The sequence below is a fragment of the Hibiscus syriacus genome, unplaced genomic scaffold (assembly GCF_006381635.1).
Source record: "Hibiscus syriacus cultivar Baekdansim isolate YM2019G1 unplaced genomic scaffold, ASM638163v2 tig00117005_pilon, whole genome shotgun sequence".
Lineage (NCBI taxonomy): Eukaryota > Viridiplantae > Streptophyta > Magnoliopsida > Malvales > Malvaceae > Hibiscus > Hibiscus syriacus.
The window spans coordinates 1,385,559-1,391,558 of NW_024063519.1; positions in this window are offsets into that span (position 1 = coordinate 1,385,559).

A 6,000-nucleotide genomic window follows, 5' to 3' on the forward strand; every position below is an offset into this window, starting at 1 on the left:
ATCTTTTGTTCGACATAACTTATTGTTAGTGTTTGATTACTACAACAAGAGTATCGTTTACTATTAATATTACTATCCAATGACTTGATATTGATGTAGTGTTTGGTATCTTGTGATGGTAATTAGCCATTATTTTGAATTTATTGTTTGCTTATGTGAGCTTGTTGCTTATTTTGTTCATCTAATTCTTTTGTTGTCACAGTTTATGCTAATATCAATTTTATTCTCATGCTTATGGGATAAATTTCAAGGAACGAAAAAATACACTTACATAAGGTTTTCGTTCCATGAACATAGACTTTGCACTAAGGAAAGAATAATTTCCACTTCTCATGGGGATAACATCCTTAATTGGATTTTGAGAGGTGAAATTTGTTCAAATTGCATAAGTTTAATGGTAATGAAACATAATATTTTATAAGCCTTTAGGGGCACATAATCTGAAAAGATTACTAAGGCTAATGGTTTTCTTGACGACATTAAGAAATATTTACCCTAAAACAATAAGGTTTAAATTACATCATTTTGATTTCTTTGATGTCTATGAAGTATAAGAGTCAAGGAAATGTGAGGGAGTACATTATGAATATGATTCATATTGGTTCAAGACTTATGACACTTAAGATAGAGTTTTTCCAAAGAATTACTTGTTCTTGTGATTTCAGTATCGCTTCCTATAGAGTTTAATCAACTCAAAGGGAGATATAAAATCCAAATGAGCTTATTTCTCATTGTCTGCAAGAGGAAGAAAAGCTGAAGTATAATAAGTTTTAAAGTACTCATTTGAAAAGTGCATATAAAGATAAGAGCAAAAATAAAATCAGAATGTAGTTGTTAAGGGTCCAACTCAAAAGAGACAATAATATGTTACAAAGGGTTGTTCTCTTTTGAGATAAGACAAATAAGGAGAAATTGAATTCTAAAACATTAAGCAACTACTTTGGTTATTTTGAGCAATCAAGGGGTTATAAATTTTATGATCTCATAATTAGGAATATTTTTAAGGTGAGATCTATAACATTATTTTTTTAGGATGTTGAGTTTGGAAGGAGAAATAAGGTTTGAGGAATTGATTTTGAGGAGGAATTGGATTATAACTAAATTTCTATTATCACTTTTGATGATATCCATGTGTTTATACATGTCGTTAATCAAGAAGTGAATCTAGAATCTTGATAAGGTTATTTTGAACAACTCTTCATTTAAGATGAGAAATCATTTTGGAAAAACAAAGTCAACCACCTTAGAAAACAAATGTCATTAAGAAGATCAACGTGATGAGAGAAATAATATTTATATTATTATGTTGTATTTCTCCAAGAAATAAGGATGACAATGGAATAATGGAGGATGATCTAATCAACTTTCACCATGCCATAAAAGGTCCTACTCTCATAAGTAGATTAATATAATGAAAGAAGAGTATAAGTTCTATAGAAGATAATAAAGTTTAAAAACTTGTCTCATTACCTGAAGGTGCAAAATTAATTGGTTGTGAATGAATATTTAAAACCAAAATGGTTGCAAATGATGATGTTGATAAGTATAAGGCATGTTTTGTATCTAAAGGATATACCCATAAAGAAGACATTGATTTTGTATAGACTTTGTCTTTGGTTTCATTGAAAGACTCTTTCAGGATAATTATGATACTTGTTGCTCATATTTGATTTTGAGTCACATAAGTTGGATTTCAAAATTGTGTTTCTCAATGGTCACATTGATAAAATGGTTTATACGGTGTAATTAGAAAATTGTATCAAATGATACAAAATTAATGATATGCAAATTAGGGAAATCCATTTATTAGTTTAAGTATAAATCCCGTTAATTGAATAACAAATTTCACCAATTGATTATCTTGTTTGGTTTTGAGATGAATTTGGTTAACAATTGTATATATTATAAGTTCAGTGTGAATAAAACAAATAATACCCCTTATTGCTAAAGGAAACAAATTTAATCTTGATCAATGCCCTAAGGATGATTTTGAAACTAAGGAAATGTAAAAAGGTTCCTTATGCTCCAAAATAAATAAAAAATTTACTATATACGCAAGTTTTTTTCGTATTCAGACATAGCGTATGATTTTAGGATATTAAGAAAATATTTAAGCAATTTGGGTATGAATCGTTGGATATCAGCCAAATTGATTCATGCAATACATTTAAGAACAAAATATTACATGCTCACATATCAGAGGTCCAGTAAGTAAGAGATCATTATGTTTATGAATTCCGATTTATTAGAATATGGATACAAAATTTTGTCACATGAACTGCTGATCATGGATTGATAAGAAAACCACTTGAGTTATTATGTGACAACTAAGTTGCAGTCCATATTCTATATATAACAGAAACATCTTAAGTCTAAGCACATAGACATTATGTTTTTGGTTGTTAAAGAAAATTTAGATTGATTATGTATTTGTAAAGCATATTGGTACAAACTTATAATTGCACGCTTACTAAGGAACTGTCACCCAAGGTCTTTCATGAGCACACTACCAATGTGGGTGTAATATCATTTAAAGGACATTGGATTTTAGTGAGATTTGTATTTAATGCTCGTTTATTATAAACACAATTCCAATTACTTTAGTTTAAGGACATTTATTTTGAAGTTTTTTTTTCTGTAGAAATAAAGTTTGTTTTGGTGTATCCACACTCTGTTTTGGTAAAATTTGATCTCACTAAGGAGGACCAGTTGGATATAGACATATGTGGTAATTCTCATGCTACACTCCTTGATTGATCTATGTCATTTGACTATGTTTGTATACGTGACCATTGATGGGTTTAATCATGATTGATATGGTAAAGACTACTTTGATCCTACATGTAGTTGATGGACGAGATTGTTATAGAATACTTATTGTATGATAGCAAGTTTTGAGCTCATAAGGTTATAAATTTATCAGGAAACATATGTTGCCCAAGTGGGAGATTGTTAGATTAAAATCTATAATTATGGGCACATATTTTTAATGTATATTGTTGTCATAAAATATGACATAAATTAAGTGGCAAATTATATTATAAAGTCATAAGATACTAGAAGTGTCTTGGAAATAAAAGTGTAGATACTATTAAATTTGTATTTATAATTCGATGGGGGACAAAATTATAAGTACAAACAATAACTGATTCTTAAATCAACTATATAAAGGGTTATGGTCTCCAAGAAATAAATACTCCCGTATTTACTATTATCCCCGTCAAAGAGTTTATACTCAAGAGAACTCTATCTTCTTGGAAGATCACAACCAAAGAACGATTCAATGATTTTAACCTATTAATTAATTTAGGCACGCTTATGTAAATATAATATTTATTATTCTTGATGATTTGACATTAAACGACTTTATAGACACTAGCATACTATGCAATCTGATTTTTTTAATTATAATTTTCTGCATTCTATTTCTATAATCTGAGTTCGCTCTGGTGAGGCGGCGGCACTAGGCCTTGTGGCTGGTTGCTGGCCGCCGATCCTTTTATTTCTTTTGTCTTTTTTACCTTTTAATAAGTATGACTTTTAGTAATAAGGACGGTGGCCGCCTCACGATAGAGGTTGTTTCCGTCTTCGGAAGTGGGTGATTGTACGTCGGTTCGTCTCTTGTCTATGCGTAGTGGTTCAAGTTCTCAAGTTCGTTATTTTGTAGAAGCGGTTCGTGTTCGTTGTCGTTGTGTCCTCTTTCAGCGTCTTTTAACTTATTTTGAGTGAGTGTGTTTGATCGTAAAATGTTATTTGGTGTTGTTTTTTATGTTGTCCACTGGTCGTTCATGTGTTTGTGGTATATATTGTGTGTTTTTTATGGCTTTTCGGCCGGTGGTAGAGCGAAAAATACAGCAGTTGTCGGTCATGAGTTATTTTTCTAGGTTGCAGGATGGTCCTGCTGTAGATGCTGGTTTCGAGTTCCTGTTGTGGGAAATGAGGTGGCTGTCGGTTATAGTTTATTTGTCGTGCCCATTGTGTCAGTTGATGGGCGTTTTAGTACTGGTCTGAGATTACTAGCAGCTTCTATATTTTGGTAGTTGTTTCCTTTGGAAGTTCAGCATTTTTGAGAGATTCGTGCTTTCATGGATGGATCCTTAGTTGATAGCGGAGCGTGGCATGCAGTTGCCGATGGTTTGGTGGTCGTTTCTGGTTGCGTAGAGGCATGTGCAGAAGAACTGGTCCCGAGATAGGTGGAATGGGGGATGCGTAGATCAAGGCGTTGTGTCAGAGGAATATTATCGTTAGTGGAATGATGGCAGTAAGAGTGGTGCAGAAGGATATCAAAGTGGAAATCTTCGCAGCTGGTGTAGTGGGGTTTAATGAAGTCCTATTTTTGCCAAACGTTGGGCCTTTTATTAACCTTGCTGAAGCAAGTTTTGGGATGATCGAAATATTAGAGCTCAAAATCAGTTGTGACTAGCCCAATCTTTTTCTTATTTCCAGGCTGTAGGACGTGCCTTTTGAAGTGGTGTTTTCTATCCAAGCATTGGAGGAGGTTTTAATCAAGATCTCTCCAATTCTTCGATTGGTTCGTTATTCTTTCACGCTTTTAGGGGGTTAATCGGGTTTATGTTAGAGCTTCCAAGATAGTCATAGTTTCAACAGGAAGTAGTCTAAAGCAAAGGCCGGAGTATGTTGCATAATCCTAGAGTCTCGATGATCGAAAGTGTAAGCCGTGGTGGGAATATCTCTGGAAGCTGAAGCAACTTTAGCAATTGGTGAAGCTCTGGGTGTGGATTTTTCAGTTTCGTGAGAGTAGGTGCTTGAGAGAGTGTTGTCGTTTGAGCTATCGGATAGGGGTGGGTTAAATTCTTTTGCCCGGTATTGATCCCTTATGCCCTAATTTTTGTTTGAAGTTTGGAGTCAATTATTATTAGTGGTGGTTGATGGTGAGGCTTAGCTGGTTGGTTGTTTGTGATGTGTTTATATGTTTAGCTTCGAAATCTAGTGTTTTCGGCTGAAGCGGTTTGGTTTTCTCCTCTTGGCTTTTGCTTCATTGTTTCTGTTTTTCGGATCCTTCTTTCAACTCTTATGGGAGAAGCTTATGTGGTTTGATTAGTTGTCTCATTCATTTGTGGTTGTTGTGTGATATTTCAGCTCCTTATTCAGGCTTTGATATTGAGTGGCTTTTGTTTTTATGTTTTGCTGATGTGTTTATCTCTTGATAGCGAGTGATTGCAATTTGGTTTTAGTCCATTACTGCTACGTTTGGCAAGCTCGATTGAAGGAAAAAGAATTTATAGTTGTGCTCCAGTGTAAGTAGTTGTGTTTTAGCAGGTTTTGGTGAATCAGTTTCTGCTGCTGTTTCAGTTACATCCCAGTGCTGCGGGGTTTGATTTAGATCAGTGTTGCTATTCTTCTGGTTTTTATTCTCACTTGCTGATTGGAATATGTTGGTGTTGTTTGTGTTGGGTTATGGTTTGGGTTTTGTCCTCTTTGATGTTAGTGCTTTCTTGTGTTTGATTCTTTCCATCTCAATGTACACTTTTTCCTCCATTTAGGGTTAGGGAGTTTTTTTAACGAGGTCCTTGAAGTGGTTTACTTTGTAATTTTCTATAAAGTACCCTATTTCAAAAAAAACTATAATACTAAATTCAGCTGCAAGTGTCTGGGTGTGATAAATTTCACGTTGAGATTCTTACTCGTATTTCTAGTCGACTTAAACAACCCAATGATTCTTCTTCTCTCGTCTCTTTTCCTTCTTCCTAATTAAGGTTTCTAAACTAATGGTTTATATTTTTCTTAAAATGAGAGTTAAAAGGGTCAATCAATTGTGGTCTGACTTGGCTAAACAACACCAAATAATCTGATCAAATGTGCCACATCAACCTTTTATGATTGGGGTAATGACGATTAAGACTGAGTATCCAATTTATTATAAAACAATAAAAACTTCAGTACTAAAAAAAACCTACTCGTCGTTCATAACCATTTATGTAATTTACCCAGAAATAAAAATTAGAAAGGTAATGTCAGCATAAATCAGTAAACTTACGT